This window comes from Ochotona curzoniae, unplaced genomic scaffold (assembly GCF_017591425.1).
Source record: "Ochotona curzoniae isolate NIBS_2020 unplaced genomic scaffold, NIBS_Ocur_1.0 contig_64, whole genome shotgun sequence".
NCBI classification, from domain to species: Eukaryota; Metazoa; Chordata; class Mammalia; order Lagomorpha; family Ochotonidae; genus Ochotona; species Ochotona curzoniae.
This window is the reverse complement of record NW_024466502.1, coordinates 13,043,163-13,063,820: the sequence shown is the minus strand read 5'-3', so window position 1 is coordinate 13,063,820 and position 20,658 is coordinate 13,043,163. Positions and strand designations below refer to the sequence as shown.

General features: G+C 38.4%; 1 protein-coding gene across 2 annotated transcripts in view; it reads left to right on the top strand.

The window, feature by feature from the left end:
• The window catches only part of GPC6 (glypican 6), a 996,155-nt gene that overhangs the window by 691,274 nt on the left and 284,223 nt on the right, over positions 1–20,658 (top strand). The gene's annotated exons all lie outside the window — the stretch shown is intronic.

Genomic DNA, 20,658 nt, shown 5'->3' with positions numbered 1-20,658 from the left:
CACATATATACACATCCCACATTCTTACTATAAAATCACTGCCAATAAAACAGGAAGCAGTTTAACTCTGTTCATTTTCATATGAAAGAAGTACAATTTATTAAACAAGACAAGAAAGTAGTCGTCTGCCATCTCGAAAGCCAGATTTGCAGTGATTTGCACTCCGGCTTTCAGCAGATGAACAGCAGTGGCTGACATGAAAGCAGGAATTGTAGCTACAATAAATATTCATAACCACTCCTGCCCTGGGAGCAAAGGGCGGGGGGGTGCGTGGAGGCCAGGGGGCCCTACGCACATGGACACGGACATCCCAGGCAAGGGGGTGTGTAAATCTCTCTTTGAGAACGAGCAGCATGTGTCTTGGTGGGCTTGCATTACCCTTGCCTCCTGTGAAGTGAAATTGTTCAGATGAGTCCTGCTGTTGCCATTATCCGTGCTCTCACCTTAAAATAGCCTGCCTGAGGAGGTATGTTGTCAGTGTATGACATCCAACAGGGCAGAGGCAGCCCCGGAGCAAGAAACTGTATTCTGATGCATCTCAGGACCCAAGGCCTACTGTAAGGAAGCTGCCCAATTGTGAAAGGAATGAGTCTGCAGTGAATTAGACTCAGCGGTGTTAAAAGACGTGTGTGTTGGAGTTTCTGAACTGTGCTTGGTGTTGGTAGATGAAGAGAGAGAGAGAGAGAGCAGTACAGATTGTTAGCCAGATAGATGATCCTTAGTTATTAACGAACACTTCAATAATTTACTTATCTGAGATACCACCAATATGGTGAAAATTTCAGAATAATGTGATAGAATGCTTTCGTGCGGCTACCAGTGATGCAGGCCACTGCTCTTATGGTCGAGTCCTTTATCCTGGGAGTTTGATCTCATGTGAATTTTGCCCCATTGGTGTCAAGCTTATCTGTGTTCAATAACAAGCACTCCAACCTACATATTTACAGTGCCCATGTACACAGATTTAGCCAATCACAGATCAAAAGTATTCAGAGAAGAAACTGCTTCTCTACTGAGGAGGTACAGATTTTTTTAAAGTTATTATCACCCATTAAAACAATACAAAAGATATTGGTATAGGCACTTACATAGTAACAGATATTTGGAGATGATTTAGAGTAAAGAGGGGAGTGTAGGCAGGTTATATGCCAAGATCCTGCCATTTCTCATAGAAGACCCCCAGTACTTGGAGGCACTGGAACCAATCCTCTAGCATTCTGAGGGACAATTGTGGTCGATTGCTCTTATGATGCATGGGAGAAAAAGCTAACCTTCAGACCTTCACCTGTCTCCCCGTCCCACTGACATAAGAAGCTCAGGTGCAGTTGATGGGAAGCCTGCTTGGCTCTGCCTGAGGATGCAGAATCTGCAACAGCAGGCTTTGCTTGGGAATTCCTCTGTGATCCAAGCAGAGAATCTGTCAACAAAAGATGTCAATGGAGGGCTGTCACTTTCTACCATGCAATTATGCTTAGCCACAGCAGAGAAAGCTAGGAAATGAAAACAACAGATTCTCTTGCCTCAGACTACTACAATAGGAATTTTTCAAATCTGCTTGTGAGATATTCTCAGGAGAAATCACCATGTGAGTGCTTGGCTCTGGATTTGTTTTTCTCCTTGCCTACACCAAGTTTGCATATGGTATTCGTTTAGCATCAGAGAGGGTCTTGAGTAACAACTTATGACAGACAAAACAGTCTCGGTCTGTCCCTTCTTAGATCTTGGGTCTTCACAGCTCATCTGTTCATACTAGGAGAATTGATGCTCACCCCAGGAAAACACATTATTCAGTTCTAAAGGCAAGGAGAGGTATCTCTGAAATTGTTTTCACTAGAGTTGTTAAGCACAGTAATACAAAGTAGGGATGAAAGAAACTTCCTAGTTCAGCATTTTATCCTCAGCTTGTTTGCATCATTGGAATGTTTTTTAACAAGTCAAACAACACGCACAGTAGGCTGAGCATGTTGGTGGAATACTGTATATCATAAAGACAGCATGTCTTCCTATAGGCTGACTCAGGACACCTGGGTCTAGTTCTCACCTTCAACTCACACTATATTGTGTGTTTTGAACCACATTTTATATGTAAATGAGTGCACGGCTAAAAATTGCCTTGAAAGCATTTCCAAGTTCAGACTGTATACTGGAGCCATATTTCCCTTCATCTGTCTGAGGCTCTCCTAGCATGACTAACTGACCTTTTAGATTCTCATTAAGTCCCTATTTACCTCCATCGATATTCTCAACCCCAGTGCAACACCCTCAGGAAAGCAAATCCTCAGGAGCAGAGAGTGCCTAGTGCCACAGGAGTGCAGTTTGGAACAGGCCCAGGGGAGTGTCAGAGTCATGGACAGAGGGAAGAAGTGTATATCAATCTTCCTGATGATGTGGATCACTGAACCCTTTGTCCATTATGTAGCTTAGGAACAAAACCTCCTCCTTGCGAATGATCAGGACAGCCTTGGGTTCCCAGCAAGGCCCTGGTCAAGTTTGTGTAAGAGCCATGAAAGGAGAATTCCCAGAGCCTATCTGCCTCACCAGAAAGCTTAGATGCAGCCATTTCTTGTTGCTTTTCAGAATCCACACCTAGAGGTGGGTATTGTGAGGCAAAAGGTTAAGCTGCAGCATGGGATGCCCATATCACATTTTAGCACAACAACCTGAGTCCAGTTACTCCATTTCCAGGCCATCTTCATGATAATTCATCCTGGGAGATAATAAATGATACCTCAGGTGTTTAGGCCCCTTTCTCCTGGGTTGCAGATCCAGAAGGAGTTCTGGGCCCCTCACTTCACTCTAGCCTAGTCTTTGTTACTGTAGGCATTTAGGCTGTGAGCTAGAAGATGGAAGACCAATCTCTTCTGTCTGTATGTCTCTCTCCTCTCCTCTCCTCTCCTCTGCTCTCCTCTGCTCTCCTCTCCTCTCCTCCCCTCTCCTCTCCTCTCCTCTCCTCTCTTTCCATCCAATTCCACACTTCAAGTGGATGAAATACAAGTTAAAAATAATAAAAGGAATCTACACTAATGCTGGATTAAAATACTCAGACCTTAGGTGTTTAAAATAACCTTCACTTACTATATACATTTCAACATTTACCTAACTCCCATCTAAATCTGTACTGGCAACCAGGTTATAGATCACATTCAAACATAGAGATTCATAATTTATTAATCATTCCATAAGCCTCAAATATGCTCTTATCTCTTCAAATGCTCCCATTCTAACAAGTGTGTTCTTTTACATTAACATGTACAAAAAACATGTGTACTCCTTGTTTGCCTGGTAATAGTTAAGTGTGATTCTCACACTCAATAGCAAAAGAAATCAGGTAATTTTTTTAGTTTTTGCAAACACCTAGTCATTTCAAAGGTAAACGCCCCCATTGCGTTACATTACATTGTTAATGTAAGATGGTACATTAATAAATTGTATGGCACATGGTTTGCCCATCAATCTTTCCACTTCCAATTTGCAATGACAGAGGTATAAGCCTTTGCTAAATCTTAAAATAATAATAAAAAATGATGAGTTTCAAGCTACTCAATTGAAGGGAAATGGAATTATTGAAGGAGTTCTCAGTGCTCCTTCGATAAAGATAGCATACTTGAAGACCTCTGAGAAGAAATCCATGCATTTATCAAACAATGCGATCATTTAAGAAATTTGATGACTCAGTGGGAAGTCTCACGTGGCAGTCTTGTGCTGGATGTGAAGAATAGCTCAAAAGTAGTCATTATATATGCACAACTAATGTCTTTCTTGCAAATGATAGCGACAAGGCCTGCTGTGATTCTGCTACCCTCTTGTTTGCTAACACTACTTAGTAAATAGCATAACATTTGTGCACATTATAGGTGGGAGCCATAGATTTTGACCACCTTTCAAAACTAAATGCTTATCATCACTCAAAAGCTTATTATTGTTCTGGTTCTCATACTTACAAGACTTGAGACCTTGAAGAATGCAATCATGTTAGCTTAGAGCACATCAAACATGAAGTCTCTTTCTGTACAATCAAAACAGTAATGTGCAGTCCCCATGGCATACTAGGAATATGCTCATTCTTTTATTTGATTAAAGATCTACTATAGACAGGAGCTGTTGGCGTGAGAATGATCTGAGCTACGTTTGTTGAGGTCTTTCCAGACACCCTGAATTGCTCACTGAAGTAATGTTTACATCTCGACAAATCAGCAAAGGGTTACACAAAGCTAAATGCTTTGAAGTTGTTTTTTTTTTTTTGAAATAGGGTTTTGTGTTATTTCCTAGCCTTTTTTTGTTTGCTGTTATTTCCTACATATGATCAAATCTGGTTTCTCAGATGGTACTTGGTGAATTGGAATAGATAGTATAAATTAATTTTATGAGTAAAATTTCATGAGACACTACATCAGATACTTCAGTAAGATCAAGATGTATTATTACACCCACTATAGATATTCATAGTCTAATCTTGTAATTATATTTTTCGAAATTGGATCTGTCTGGCCTTATTAGCCAATTATTCACCCCATGCTGCTCATAGGCATGTAAATGCTTTCACTTGTGTCCCTTAATGTCAGTTCATTGTTTTTGCTAGAAAGACAATGCCAGACATAATTTCTGTGGATGTTCTACTTTGTCTTTGGCAAATATGTAACTTGTGTATACTTTTACAATGTTCTGTTACTTCTCTAGATTTAAAAAAAAACTAATGGCACAATGTAGCTTATATTCTACTTTCCTAATGAATACATTTGTGTGCTAACAAGCAATCATTCTAGGCTAAAGTACTTTCAGCATTCAATTGGTAATAAAGGGAATATTCCTAAGTGAAACTCCTTTCAAAGATGATTTTGACCTCCCTCTGTCAATTTTCCAGGGTCAGAGAAAATTGTAATATCTAGAGAACAGGCCAGGTGTACAATAACAAAATGAATATCCATATGTTACTAAAAATGGAGTGTCTTCCCTATTTCTGACACAGTAGATTTTTTAGGACCCAGTGTGAACATGTTGTGTCCTTTTATCTAAGGAACTCACAACTTTAGCTATTGACCACTTTCACTCCAGGAACTACAACTTTATTTAACTACTGACCACTTTCGCTAATATGGGCAAAACAATATAAAATTAATGTAAATAATATAAATATTAATTCCCTTTCTGTAAAAGCTGCTTTTGACAGGTGCTTAATCTCATTCAATCAATTCTGGCTTTCTTGCATGCAGTAAAACTGGAGGGTTTTCATATTATTCAATGAATACTATTTCAGGATATATTGGTGATGATTTTTAAAAATTAAATCTTTTCTAAGTTTTCCAACTTTTTAAATTATAATTTTACTTGAAAGACAGAGACACTACTTCATTCCCCAAATGCCTACAATAGCAAGGACTACTCAGGTACCAAGACCCACAGTGGGATCTGCACACTCAGTCTAGCACTTCCACATGGGTAGCAGGAACTCTGTGTCTTCAGCCACCACTACTGTTCCAAGGATCTGGATTATTGGAAAGCTGGAGTTTGGAGATGCGGCTTTGTATCACACCAAAGTAATTTGATGTTTGTGGGGTAGGTGAAGGTGTAGGGCGGTGGGGGGCACAGAGTTTGAAATACTAGACAAAAAAATTCCCATTTTGGAACGTTTTGAATTGTAATGTTATTTAAGGCAAAAACACTTTTGGGTAGTACGTTAGGCCACTATATTTGTGGATGATAATGAATGTACAAAATTGTCAAACCCTTACCAATTAAAAGATATCTTCTATTCAAATTGCTAAGTCATCAAGGACTAGACCATGTTTTGGAGTATATGCAGAATATGTAAGAACTGGTAATATTTCAAATTATAACATAAAGGAGAGTTGTTCATGAATCATGGAAGTTGGGGTTAGGAGCTCAATTCCCTGTTTTCTTGCTGGGGACATCAAAGAAGCTCAGACATGTGCCCAAGATATATGAAAGAACTGAAATTGCAACCTGCATGTCCCACTCTACATCTAGATATCTTTTTTATTAGTGCTTACTGAACTAGAAAATTGGTTATGAAGGATCATGCATCCAGATACATCTATGTTTGTGCATGAGCACATGCACACACACACATTTTGTCCATCTGTATATGCTGTCCATCGTTTAAATATTAAGCATATTAATTATCTGTAACTGAAGGATGTGAGTGACCATGTTCTCCCACAATAATCAGTGCCATTGTAAGTGTCATGTAAAACCACTGGTGTAGCTTTACAAAGCACAGAATTGACACAGAGATATGCTTAAACATAGAGAACAAAGATTTTGTCAGTTTATCTCACTCTCAATGCCATGTTCAAGATCATGGAACAAAGATAAATAGGTGTGTCACAACAGAAGTGTTTATTGTGCCTCCCTTTTAAAAAAAACAAAGATTAGTTTTTGTTGGAAAGGCAGATCAGATTTACAAAGAGGAGAGACAGAAAGATCTTCCTTCCACGGATTCACTCCTGAAATGGTCACAACAGCCAGGGCTGAGCTGATCTAAAGTCAGGAGCCAAGAGATTCTTCCAGGTCTCCCACGTGGGTGCAGGGTCCCAAGGCTTTGAGCCATGCTACTGCTTTCTCAGGCCATAAGCAGGGAGCTGGATGGGAAGCGGAACTTCTGGGACACAAACTGGCATTCATATGGGATCTGGATAGTTAAAGGCAGAAGATTAGCCAGTTGAGCATTGTGCCCACCCCTATGGTACCCTTTTAAAAATATATTTATTTATTTTTATTGCAAGGACAGATTTACAGAAAGAAGAGACCAAGAGAAAGAACTTCCATCCACTGGTTCATTCCTCAAATGGCTGCACTAACTGAAGCTGAGCCAATCTGAAGCCAAGAGCCATAGCCAGGAACTTCTTCCAGGTCTCCCATGTGGGCTCAGGGTCCCAAAACTTTGGGCCATCCTCTGCTGCTTTGCCAGGCCTCAAACAGAGAGCTAGATGAGAAGTGGAGTAGCCAGGATGCAAACCAGCACACATATGGCATCCCAATGCTTGAAGGAAGAGGATTAGCCAATTGAGCCATTGTGCCAGGTCCAATGTATCCTTTTAGGAAGATTAACATTGATCAACAAAATTAAATAATATGTATTTATTTATTTATAAAAGTCATAGATATGTCTAAATGCAAAGACCTCACATGAGATATTCTTTATCCTTTGCACAGCCATCCCCAAATTTATGCTTAAAAGTAGTTTCTATTACATGGGGATTATGATAATTAAAATATTAATTGTGCCTAATAATTTAAAAGAAAAAATGTCCTTCTCTGATGGTAAAGGGCCTGGACATATCCCAGGTAAAGTACTATTAAAGCATCAAAATACAACTGTGTGGTAACTGCTGCTGAATGCTTAAAGTCTGTGTTTTTAGGAGAGGCTAGACCTACCCTATGAAAGCATTATAGAAAAATGTATTAGGGGTCTTGTAAGACCTCATGAAAATTGCATATTATGAACAAACTATACGGAGGTTTCAAGTTCCTTTTCACCAAAATAAACATCTCCTTCTGCTTTTCCATGAATCATTTAAAGTGTCCTCTTCCCTGGGAACAGCCTGAGCATCTCTTTGCTAACTTCCCTGACTCGCTGTGGTAGGGGTGTTGGGAAGCCAGCATCCTTTGCTCCTGAAGGTCACAAACAGAGTTCACACCTTTTCTGAATGACTTTGCGGCAAATATTCCCATCAGATGACCCTAAGTCACTTCAGCATTGGATCTCTGTGTCTGCTAAAATAATATTGGGCAATTATACCAACAGGTGCACAGAAAGAGAGAGAGAAAGTTTTTTATGTGCTTGGTAACTGTCATCCGAGAGAATGGAGATGGTGCATAGAGACCGGAGGACTCCTCTGGGTTCAGTGTAGTTGATTCATGGTGGTACACTGAGAAAAATGGAAGCCATTATGTTACTCTAGCATATATGCTTGATGTGTGTCAGCTTGACCTACAAACACTGTCTTTTTAGCATGTCCTAGCACTTGATTATTCAATATACACTTCTTGGTACATTTTTGGTTAAGTCAGTTTTGAAATCTGATTGATGAATAGCCCTCTTGTAGAAGGATTTTTAAATTAACTGAAATTATACATTTATAACTTCGAAGAAAGTATGTGGCTTATGCTGGAGTCCCTTTCATGATGACTTACGAGTTGATGGAAGATTATAATGAGCAATCAGAGGATTTAACTAATATAAAATTGTATCCAAATTGGCCATTTAAATTATTGAACATCTATCTATCTGGCTTCACATTTTGTGAAGCTTTGCGTCTGACTTCTGCATGCCCTTTTTTAAAGTTTGAGTGGCTTAACCGAAATTATTCAGTATGGGGCTCTATTTACAAATGTGCTTTGATAATCAGGAGGCAGTGTCTGTGGTTTTTACCTGGATCTTCAACAGAATAAAGAAGTTTCATGGTCTTCTATTTAGAATGTAAATTCAGGTAACTGCAATACAATAATAGTGATTTTTCCTAGTTCAAAACTTCAGGAAAGATAAAATTTCTGAAAATTTCTGGTCTTTATCAGCAGCAATACTTACAGATTTTTTTTTTTAAATTGAGACAGAAAAAGAAATTTTCATTTGCTGGCTCACTCCCCAAGTGCCTCCTATTTTCAAGGCTGGGCTAGAACCAAAGCCAAGAAATGGGAATGTTATCCAAATTCCCCAAATGAGTGGGTAATGGGAACCCAATTCTTGCGTCACCACCAGAGTCCCCCAGTGCCGGAAGCCAGAGTCGGGAGCTTCAACTGGGAATCAGATCCTGCCACACCCATGTGGATAACTGCACATTTTCATAACTGAACAAAGTTACACCCATGTGGATGTGGGTGTTTTAGCTCAGTTTTCATAACTGAGCTAAATTCTTTCCCAGATTCTGTCTTATTAAGCACAAGCAAATTCTTATGCTGCAGACATAACCCCCAATTTAAAAAGCTATGAGCAGTTTACCTTTTACCAAATATACAAGTATTATAGTAAAGTCAAAATCAAGTGACCTTGAGAAATTATAAGGTTTGATTTTTCATGTGGATGGGCTTTCCTAAGTGATTTTTGCAAACATTTATATACAGCTAGTCATTTCTTCAACATCAAGCATGATTAATGTCTTTTTCTTCCATCTTTGTCCCCTTCAACATAAATTTATTTTGGATCATGCTTTCTAGTGAGTTTTTTCTCCCTCTGGAGACTTTGCAGAGATAAGGTAATAAATAAAACAGAATCTAAAAGCTGAGAATGAGACATTGAATTTTTTTAAAAAAATTGTCATTTTACCTTACAACTGATAGTTTATATGTGCTTATTTTGACACGTGTTTAGCATTTGCATAATTACTCTAAAATAATTAATAAATTCAAAATCGTAGCATGAGTGTTTCAAAATTCAATATGTTTGGCTTAAAATTTCTCATGCCTTTTCATGAATGACATGCTAAAGCCCTTTGTATACTGACCCGTTTTAATATGAGGATGACAGAAGTGAATGTTGCCAAGGCACTAATGCTTGCTCTCCAATACTTACAGTCTGCATAGAGAAGCCACGGTGGTCTCCAGCAATTACAAGGCTGTGTGGTGTGCACTCTCCTCACTCAGGGCCCCACGCTGATTCCACAGTGAGAGTGCACAGGTCTAAAACCAGAACACACAATTTGGAAGGAGGGGTGGTGATCAAATGGTGTCAGGAGCGTAAAAGAAAAGAAGCAATACTTGCAAAGGTTTCAGAGTTGTTTTGGATCCCACTCAAGAAATTGTAGCTATAAGCCAAAGGTTGGAATGAGGAAGATGGTCATGTCTGCACCTCGTTATTTTCAACTCACACATGAACTCTCTAGACAGCTGCTTCCTCCTTGTCTTGAGTATTGAATGGTCAAAACCAGAAGTGCCAGCTCTGCCCAGAATAAGTCATTTAGTAATGATTCTGAACCAGGATGACTGTTTGATTGTGATCCAGGAATACAGTCATCATGGCCCTCTTGAATATTTGCAGATGAAAGCAGTTCACTTATGAAGTGTGTAAGGTTCTTTACATAAGCTTCTTTTTTTAAAAAATAAATCATTCCTTTGATCCTGCCTCACATCTTAGAGTAAAAATCTTTCAAGATTTTGCTGTGACAGACTCAGCATAGAAATGGAGCTACCATGATGCCCACAAGAACGTACAGCCTTCCTTAGAGGCTGTTGGGTGTATTTCCACTTGTCTGTACTTGGTTCACAGAGTGCCACGAAGCCTCTGATTCATTTTCTATTTTAACACTCTGTATGCCCTTCCTCATGAATCTCTTGACAACAGGAAGAGATCTGCCCCAACACAGACTTGAGCTTATACAGAAAAGAATCGCTGGGGATGAAAGCATCAATAATATGGAAAGTTCTTACCCAGGTCCAATTGTGACATGGCTCTACGTGCCCATTCTGTGAACACAAAGAAGTTAGAGAATCCTCTTTGAAAAACTTATAAGTGGTCTTAATATTTTTAACTAGAAATATATTTGACCTTTAAGAGTAAATTTATAATTTATTAAAAATTCAAATATGGAAACAAGAAGTTAAATTTGTCCATAGAGATTGCATTTATTCCTGTCTCTTTGGCCCTGAGGATATGACCCTGTTTGTAAGAATAAACACGATTATTTGATCTTCAAAAAATGAAGGCAAACTTCTAAGTTTGAATCCAAGCAAAGGTGTTGTGATTATAGTAGCGGCTATTTGAGAACCTACCTCCCATGTCACATTGCCTGGTTCAACTCATGGCTGCTTCCATCCTCCTGGTAATGCACTCCCTAGGAGGCAGCAGATGATTGGTTAAGGACCTGGGCCCCACCCCGACCACCCACACCTGCATGTGAAGCTAAGATGGAATTCCTGTGGCTCCTGGCTTTAACCTGTCCCAGCCTTGGCTGTTAAAGGCAGTGGGAGAGTGGACCAACAGATGGAAGATCAACCTCTCTCTCTTTTAAATAAATACACACAATTTTGGTAAAAATTATTCATGAAAATCTGTTGATTTTTTTGTAGTATTCACTGTTTTAAGAATCTACATGTATTAGGAAGTTATGAATTCGCACTGTATGTATCTCTTCAGTTGAATAGTACAGAAAAATAAAGCATAAAAAAACATAAAAGAGATACTTTATTTGATTAAACTTTCCAGTAGTCTGCATGCATTTTTTTCAGGATAGCAATCAAATAAAAGTACTGCTTAAGTGACTCCTTTTCAGGAGCTTATTACATGATATTTCAGCATGGGAGCAGCAAATATGTCCTGTTTGCTTCTCCCAAGCACATAGGTAGCATAGCATTTCAGAAAAATAATCTGTGTAGCATATATGAGGGTATATTTCAAACATTGCAAAGCAAACTTCGTGAAGGACATTCATTGTAAAACTAGAGGGGAAATCAATGTCAGGGGAGGGTAGTGGGAGGGAAGGGACCTTGGGGAAAGGCATAGGCAACCCCAGAGCCTATGATATCATAAAACAAAATTAAATGGTTTAAATGCAAAAAAAAAAATTTTCAATTGAGTTCATCAATGACATTTAATTTGAAATACTTGAACCCCCTTTGCTAATTTATCGCAGTAATAAACTCCTTGTCAGGATGCCTGATTGACATCATTTCAACTAAATTTTGTGACCCTTCACTAGCAAATGTGTTCTGCATGCCTACAACCTCAAATTAAAAGGTCACTTTGATGCATGATACTAAAGATGTAAGCACGGCAGAAATCCAAACTTCCGTAGGATTCTGGCACATCAGCTCTAGATGCCTCTCCAATATCTGGGAAGAAATTAGGCATCACTTTGTACCTTACTCGGAAAAAGATTGCATTTTTGTCTTGTGTAGTAATGAGAGAAAACAAACAAAAAATATTCATCTCACTGTTATTTGTGTATGACTTCCTTGGTTAAAAGTCATTTATATCACAATGATCCAATATGACATGAACATAATATAAGAGTTTACTTGAGAGAAAATCTAGCCTTTTCTCAGAATTACTTAACATTTGGCAACAAATAGTGGCCATTGTGTTAGCATAGCAATCAAATCCTCTACCTGCATCATTGGCATTCCATGTGGGCGCTGGTTCTAGTCCTGGCTGCACCACTTTTGATCAGGCCCTTTTTTATGGACTGGGAAAGAGAAGATGGCTCCAGATCTTAGCCCCTTGTATCCACACGGAAGACCCAGAGAAAGATCACCTGATTTCTAGTCATTACAGCTTTTCAGGATGTGAACCAGTGGTTGGATAATCTCTTTCTCCCTCTGTCTCTCCTTCTCTGTAAATCTGGTTTTCAAATACAAATTTTTTAAACTGGTAACAAATAACGTGAATAGCCTATCAGATACTTATGCTCTTGCATTTTAACATATATAGTACTCTCAGCATTATGGATACCTATAAATCCCCATGGTCTGAATGTTGATAGAGCATGCAATGCCCATGAGTGGAGGAGGAATCCTTAGATTGATGAGGACTCACCAGATAGGAATTAAAACATTGCTCATGGCAACTTCCATATTGGACTCCAGAACATGGCAAATGGTCAACCTGGTCAGCAGCTGCACAAAAAATGACAAAAGGGCAAAGATTTTACACATTGACCTATCAACAAGGAGCTGGGTGGGAGTTTGTATTATGATCTTCCTTCACATATGCTAAACTCTAAAAGTTCATCCCTCAGGTGTCCTGTTGGTCTTTTCAACCTCATCAAAAAGATTTGTGGTACCACTTCTACTTTATGGTGCCCACAGCCATGCTGGTGGGTAGCTGTCACGCTTGTGTGTATCTGAGAGTCAACATGATGGAGATGTGTGTTGGCATTACTGTGGTTTGCTGTCACACACCTAAATCATAACACATGGGGCAACATCTTAGACTCTGTCATGTAGTAGTAGCCACACAAAATCATCTGCATTAATGGACTGTGAAGTTATAACTGCTCTAATATGATCATGCAGGAAACTTTTTAAAACACAGATCTTCCAAGCCTGGAGTGGTAAGCTTGTGTGTATGTTGTCTAGGTGTATGTCCGTATGTACTGGCTTTACTGACTGTTGTATACAGAAACTGCATATGTTTAATGTTGATAATTGGCTGAATTTGAACAAATGCATACACTGATTATACCACAATGTCAATCAAGGTAATAAGCATACCCATCTCATGCAGATTTTTCTCTAAATCTCATATTTTTTGATTTTTTTTTCTGTGCTAAGAATACTTAGTGGTATTTACCCACTGAACACATTTTATTAGACTTATCCGTCTAATTATTTATTTGAAAGACAGAGTAAGAATGATGATGAGATCGATCAATGATGCAGATGCTACGTCATTCACATCGTCCACAGCAGCCTGGGCCGAGGCCAACTGAAACCAGCATCCCAAAACTCTATCAGAGTCTCCCAAATGAGGGTAGTAACTCATTCAGCGGGAGTGCCATCTACTGCCTTCCCACATACATTAGCAAGAAGTTGAATGGGAGACAGGGAAGCTTAAATCAGCACTCCATATAGAAACAGATGTCCCAGCCATAGCCTAACCTACTGAGCCACAGTGCCCACCTCCACTGAATAATTTTTTAAGATTTTTTTTTGTTGGAAAGACAGCTTTACAAAGGAGAGATAGGAAGATCTCTCTGCTGTTTCACTCCCCAAGTGGCTGCAATGACCAGAGCTAAGCGCATCTGAAGTCAGGAGCCAGGAGCTTCTTCTAGGTTTCCCACATGTGGCAAGGTCCCAAGCACTTGGATCATCTTCTGCTGCCTTTCCAGGCCACGAGCAGGGAGCTGCCTGGAATGTGAAGCAACTGAGACATGAACCGTGACCATATAGGATCCTAGAGCTTGCAAGGGAAGATTAGCCAATTGAGCCATCATTCTGGCTTTCCATGTGCGCAGCAGTGTGCTGTTAATTACAGACAGTAAATTGTAGAGCAGATCTTGCACAGCTTTATTTTTGAGAGTTATTTGTTTATTTGAAGAGAGGGAGAGGGTCAGATTTTTCATCTGTTGGTTCACTCTCTCCAGATTACGTCACCACAGAGGCTGGTCCATACTTAAGTCAGCAGACAAGAACTCCAACCTGCTCTCCAACACAGGTGGTACAGGCCCAAGTACTGGACCATCTTCTGCTGTCTTCCCGTATTAGCAGCAGGTTAGATCAGATGTGGAGCAGCTGGGACTTGAACCAGTGATCATATGGATGCTGGCATCGCTAGAGGCTGTTTCAACCCTCTGTACCATAATGCCTGCCCTACAAACCTGAACATTTTTACTCACTAAGGAAAATTCTCCAAATCCCCTTTTCCCTTGCCACAGGCAAACACCATTATATTCTCGGCTTTTGTGAGGTTGACTATTCTAGATGCCTTGTGTCAGTAACATTAGATAGTTTTGTACTTCTCAGCATAACTTATTTTACTTACCATAGTGCCCTCAAGTTTCATCCTATCGTAGTCAAGTACATGACTTTCTTCTGTTTTCTAAGGTTAAATAATTGTCTATAGAATGTACACCATACACCATATTTTCTTTACTCATCCACCTGCCTATGTACATTGAGTCATTTTCAGATTTTCTCCAGTATGAATACTGCTTGAGTGGGCAATGAAAATCAGATGTCACTTTGAAATGCCTAATTCTTTTGAATTTCCATCCAGAGTTCGGGTGGCTAAATGACATATTAGTTCCATTTTAAGTTTTTGGAGAAACTTCATTTTGTTGTTCATAGGGGCAGCACCACCTTACAGTACAGGTGTGCCAACCTCTTGACCTCTTTTCCAGTGCTCTTCCTGTCAGCTGTCAGGTGACATCTTACTGTGACTTGTATTTGTGGTTCCCTGATGATAAGCGATGGTTAGCAGTGCCTTCATACCTGTTGATTATTTCTACATTGTTTCTGGAGAAATGTCTACCAAAGTCCTTTGCCAATTTTGAAGTTATGATTAAGGTATCTTTGCCATTATATTCTAGGAGTTTATAAATTTTAGATATTACTACTTATCAGATTAAAAGTTTATAAATATTTTCTTTCTTTCCTTAGTTGCTCCCTTGTTCTGTTGATTATTTCTTCTACCTAGAGAACATTTTTGTTGAATGTAGGCCTACTTATGTTTGCTTTTGTTGCCTGTACTTTTGGTTTCAAATCCAAGCAATCATTGCTAATACTGGTATCAAGAAGGTTTTCCTCCTTGCTTTCTATTTCTGTATGAAAGGTCACTAGGATTTTGCTGTTGTATTTCCAGCTCTTTCAGATTTATAGTTAACATTTGTTTGCCTGTTGCCTTTCTATTTTCTTAACGTAGGCACTGTTTGCAATAAACTTTCATCTGAGGACTGTCTTTGCTGTGTCCCACATGTTTTGGTGCACTGTGTTTATGTCTGTATTCATTGACAGGATCTTTTTAATGTCCTTTTTGATATCTTCTATAACCCATTGTGCGTTAAGCAGCATGTTGTGCAGTTTCCAAGTACTTGTATACTTTCTGCATGATTTGTGTTGTCTCCAGTTTCACTCTCTGGAGGTCTGGTAAAACGGATGGTATGACTTCTATTTTTTAATTTGCTTAGGCTTATGATTATGTTCTATAAATCACAGTGAATAGTATAAGTATTTTAACAATATTCCATGAATATGGATTGTCTTTCTATCAGTTCATGGCTTATTGCTTTCATCAATATTTTGTGGTTTTCAGCATGCAGGTTTTTCAACTCCTTAATACTGACACATCTAGAGTATTTTGTAATTTTTGGTACAGTTACATGTTGGATTGCTCCTTTAGTTTACTTTTCAAACACTTCCTTGTTAGTTTAAAGAAATGTGATTTTTGTATGTTGTTTTCTATCCTACAACTTGATTGATTTGGTTATGAGTTCCAACACTTTCTTGGTGCAATCTGTATGTGTAATCATATCATTTGCCTGTAGAGATCGTTGAACTTCTTTTCTAAATCAGAAGCCTTTCATTTTTATTCTTGCCTAATCACTCTGCCTAGGACTCCTAGTTGTGCATTGAAGACAGGTAGTGAGGTTGAACACCATTGCCTTGTGACTGACCTTGAAGAAAAAGCTTTGAGGCTCCTGTTGAGTACCATGCCAGCTCTAGGCTTGTTATCTGTGGCCTTTATTGAGGTACATTCCTTCTATAGCTAACTTATTGAGCAGTTTTCACCATGAAAGAGTGTTGTGTTTTGTCAGATATGCTTTGTTCATCGAGGTGATGATATTCTTTTATCATTCATTCCTTTTAAGTGGTATGACGCATTTATTGACTTGTATACCTGAAACCTTGTGCTTCTCATGTGTAATTTCCACTGGGTCATGTTTATGATCCCTTTGTGATGAACTGCTGAGCTGCTTTACTGCTGTCTTGTTAAGGGCTTTTGCATCTGTGTTCACTGAGAATCTATCCTGCAGCAGGATACTCATCCTTCTAACATTTCCCAGGAAAAAGTCATAGGTGGGAATAAGTTTTAATACACTTAATAGGGTTGAAATCATATGAAGTACCTTTTGAACACCGGGATATGAAACTAGAAATTATCAGCATATGATAAATTGTAAAATTTCATGGATACCTGGGAAGTAAAACATATTTTTGAAAAACCAACGTAACCAAAGAGGAAACAAAAGCCGAACTCCAAAATGGCTTAACATAAGATCATAACAACAAAAGCTTGTGATATTCAAGAAATGCAATCTTAGAGAAGTTTACAATGATAAATATCTGCATTAAGAAAGACAGAATATCATTAAAAACTTAACTTCATATTTCATGGAACAAAAATAGTGAGAACAAACAAAGCCTAAAGTTAACAGGAGGAGGAAGAAACAACAGAGAGTAGAATAGAAACGAATAATAGAAAGAGTAGGAACATAGGAAAGACCAACAACATGAAGCAGTTGTCTTTTGCCAAGGTAAAGTGGAAAAACTGAGACAAGCTAGACAATTTAAAAATGGAGATCATTCAAATAAATAAAATTAGGCCAAGAGAAGGCATTGCAACTGATACCACAGAAATACTGAGGATCGTGATTGATATGGACAATTACATACCAACAAATTTGGTACACTAGAACAAGTGAATAACAGCTGGCTGTGCTTCATTAATTGTGAAAAAATCTTCTCCCTGGTAGTATGAGATATTAATAACACAGAAGGCCAGATATGTGCTATGCGAGAGCTCTTTGCACAAGTTAAAAACTTGGTTTTATAAATTAAAAACTTAAAAAGCATCTCTAAAAAATTAAACAAATCCCTAGTAAATCCCTAAACACATGTTACCAAGTCTGAATCATGAAGAAACAGAAAATCTGAAGCGATCAATAACAATGCAATTGGTTCAGTGATCAGAAACCTTTCAACAAAGGAAAACCCTGAACTAGATGACTTTCTTGATGAAGTCTACCAAACATTTCAGGGACAATTAATGTTTATCCTTTGCATACCATCTTAAAAGTTGGAGAATAAATCCTCCCGGTCTCATTCTAGGAGACCATCAATTACCTTGGTAATTGACAGACATGATAGACATGATAATCAGATAGACACAATAAGAAAAAATCAGGTATGTATTTTTAAATGCATGTAGAGTAAATTTTTCCAAGAACATTGACTATAAGGCTGCATGGAGTGTAACTATCAAGAAAATCCTATAATCTTCTCTTTTCCATTTTGATTGTAAACACATGGATATTTTAGTGATTTCTAACAAGACCCTGTGAGATAAATGTAGGAACAGGGAAATGCGATTACTTAGCAATGGTAACAGACCCACAGTGGAGATGTATTTCATGCCTGTAAATGTTTGTATAGTCAGTGGGGTCTCAGTAGATGATGCATTTGAGCTTGTCAAGGGCAGTTATTTCACCCATGGTGAACCTAATGCAAAAATGTTTCTGTGAGGTGTTTTATACTTTAATATTTCTAGCTAATAGGACACTTCAGCCACAGCTGTACATATGTGTATGACTGCATTCTTCCTGACAACAGGAATTTCAAAAATTTTAAATAATATAGACACTGCTTCCACAGAGTTTCATAACCATTGTAAACATTTGTCTCCATTACTGTTCTTCACATTGTTATTGCAATAAGTTATTTACATGTCTGTCTGCTACACTAGACTTCTTAGATCCCTGGGTGATAAGGTCCAGTATTATTTATCTCTCTCTGCCTTTCATCACATTAGCTGGGACACAGGAGTAATCACATCAAATCTCTGCTAATTAGATAGGTTACATAGTTAACACATTTGGTATTTAGACTAGCAAGACAGTACAATACCCTGATGTTTCTTTGTTATTTTAATGAGTCACAAGAAATGCCAAAAAGATACCATTTGTTCTAGCACTTTCCTTCTTTCTGGAACAGTATAATACAATTATTTACAAGAATCCCAATGGGATTTTCTTTCTCATAACAGAAAACCAGACCAGTCATTTGAAATTCATCTACTCAGAATTTAATTTCAGAAGAGGCCAATTCTCCAACTCTCAAGTGATAATTCTTAAGACAGACTGGCTTATGTCTGGAAATTTAGGGTCTGTGAATCTGGGCTCCTGGACTAAGTAAGACATTCTTTTCCTTTGTGACTTCATCTACCCAATGAGATTTAAAATCTGAGAATTTGAAGCAAAAGCTGATATGTAATTTCAATTATGTTTGGAAAAATAGATTGTGTTATAAGAACAAAGAACAGAGAAAGATCTACAATCTAATAGTCTGTAGGAAATTCTTTCCAAGACATAAGGATTATTGGCCATTATCTCAGAAAATCAAAATGGGTAAACTTCAATTATAACAGTGAGAATAATAATCGAAGAAATTTTTCCCAACCTAAGGGCATGTTAGAATAATACAATACTATCAGTGAATGCCATAGATTGGGTGGATTAACCAATAGACTGTTACCTCTCTTAATTCTGAAAGCTAGAATGTTCAAAATCAAGGGCTGACTTAGCTGGCTTCCTAACAATAGCCCTTTTGCTGAGTTAGCAATGACTAACATCTTATTGGCTCGTCATATGCGAGCGACAGGAGAGAATGCTCTCTCTCTCTTCTTGTGAAGCCACTAATGTCACCCTGAGGGCCCCTTTCATGACCATCCAACCCTAGTTACACATCTAGGGCCTCATTTTGAAATACTGTAACATTGGAGACTGCGACTCAGACATGTGAATGCTTGTGGAGTCCAGTTCAGCCAAAACCAAAGGGGAAATATTACATTACTAAGCACTGGTTTAGTTTGTTTATACCAAGGATGTTCTAGAGTCTTGAAGCTTTATTGATGGAAGATAGCAATTTAATGAAATGGTTAAAATGTTAATGAGTTTATAGCAAGAAAAGGCAGAAGGGACAGTGATATGCCTGATGGGATTGAGCTTGAACCTAGAAAGGTGCTGAGTTTAGTTCCCAAGAGCCATAGGATAACCACTGACCCTCAGACATGGCTGGAGTGGGTAACTGACTCTACGTGACGAGCTCATGACTAAGAGGTATTTTTACTTTTTAATATTTTGATAGTCAACTACTTAGTTTATTTCTCAGATAATCTCTATCAATAAATTTTCTTCATTATTAATAACATGTAGTTGTGAATTATCCCTAATAACTTATTTTTCAAATTGAAGAGCCAGATCTCTGAAGCTCAACAACATATCATCCGTTTAATTATCCTCCTACTGGCTTGTCATGAAAATTAAAATTTTCATATTTCATGTCTCTTTTTTAAACTTAAAGGGTTACAGTGATAATGGGTATGTCAATTTGGTAGGAGAATGCATTGACCTATTAACATCTATAAAATACTGCTATCCAGAATTACAAGAATAGGAGATCAAAGAGATCAGAATTCCATAGCACATCATTAAAAACAGAGATCTCATTGAAGAACTGCATGTGTAGAAAAAGGAAGGGTTGCAAAGGAAGAAGATAAAATCATGAAAAATAATGACAGCAGAATGACTCAGGTTATAAACTGTGTGCATTTAATTATCTGGTGAAGTCCAGACATGATGTAATAAGTGTGGCTGCAAAATAACCGCTGAGTGGGCACAAATTGAGTCCATGGCTCCTTAATCGCACTGTTCTGGCCCAATCTACCACTTGAATCTGCTTCCCAACTGTTCCATTTGATACTTTCTATTACTTCTCTTTGTAGCCTCTGAAGAGTCATCCGGATTCCCATATCCTTGTTTACCTATCACCAACGTATCTCCAAGTCCTCCAATCACATTTCATGTCCTAGTGTCTCTGCCATTAGCTGCAACCACACCCATCACTGCATGCCTGGGTTCCGACCACCACCTCCTCACCAGTTTCCCTATGTGTAGGCTCTGGACACTGTGCTGCAGACACTGAGCATCTGTCCCATCTCCCCAGCCAATCTCTCACTCTTACGAAGCAGGTGGTGCCCTAACGAATCTGTGTTAGAATGGAGAAGACATCATCTCACATTTAAACGACTCCTCAGATAGTAACATCCCACGTGTTTAAAAACAAATACCTTCCACAGGGCCAGGCACAATTGCTTTTCTGTCAAATGCCCTCACGCCTATGCCTTTACTCCATGTCTTTCAATTTTGTTTACCATTTATTGTCTAATACTCTATATTCCTGGATTCTTTTTATCTTCAAAAGTAGAATATA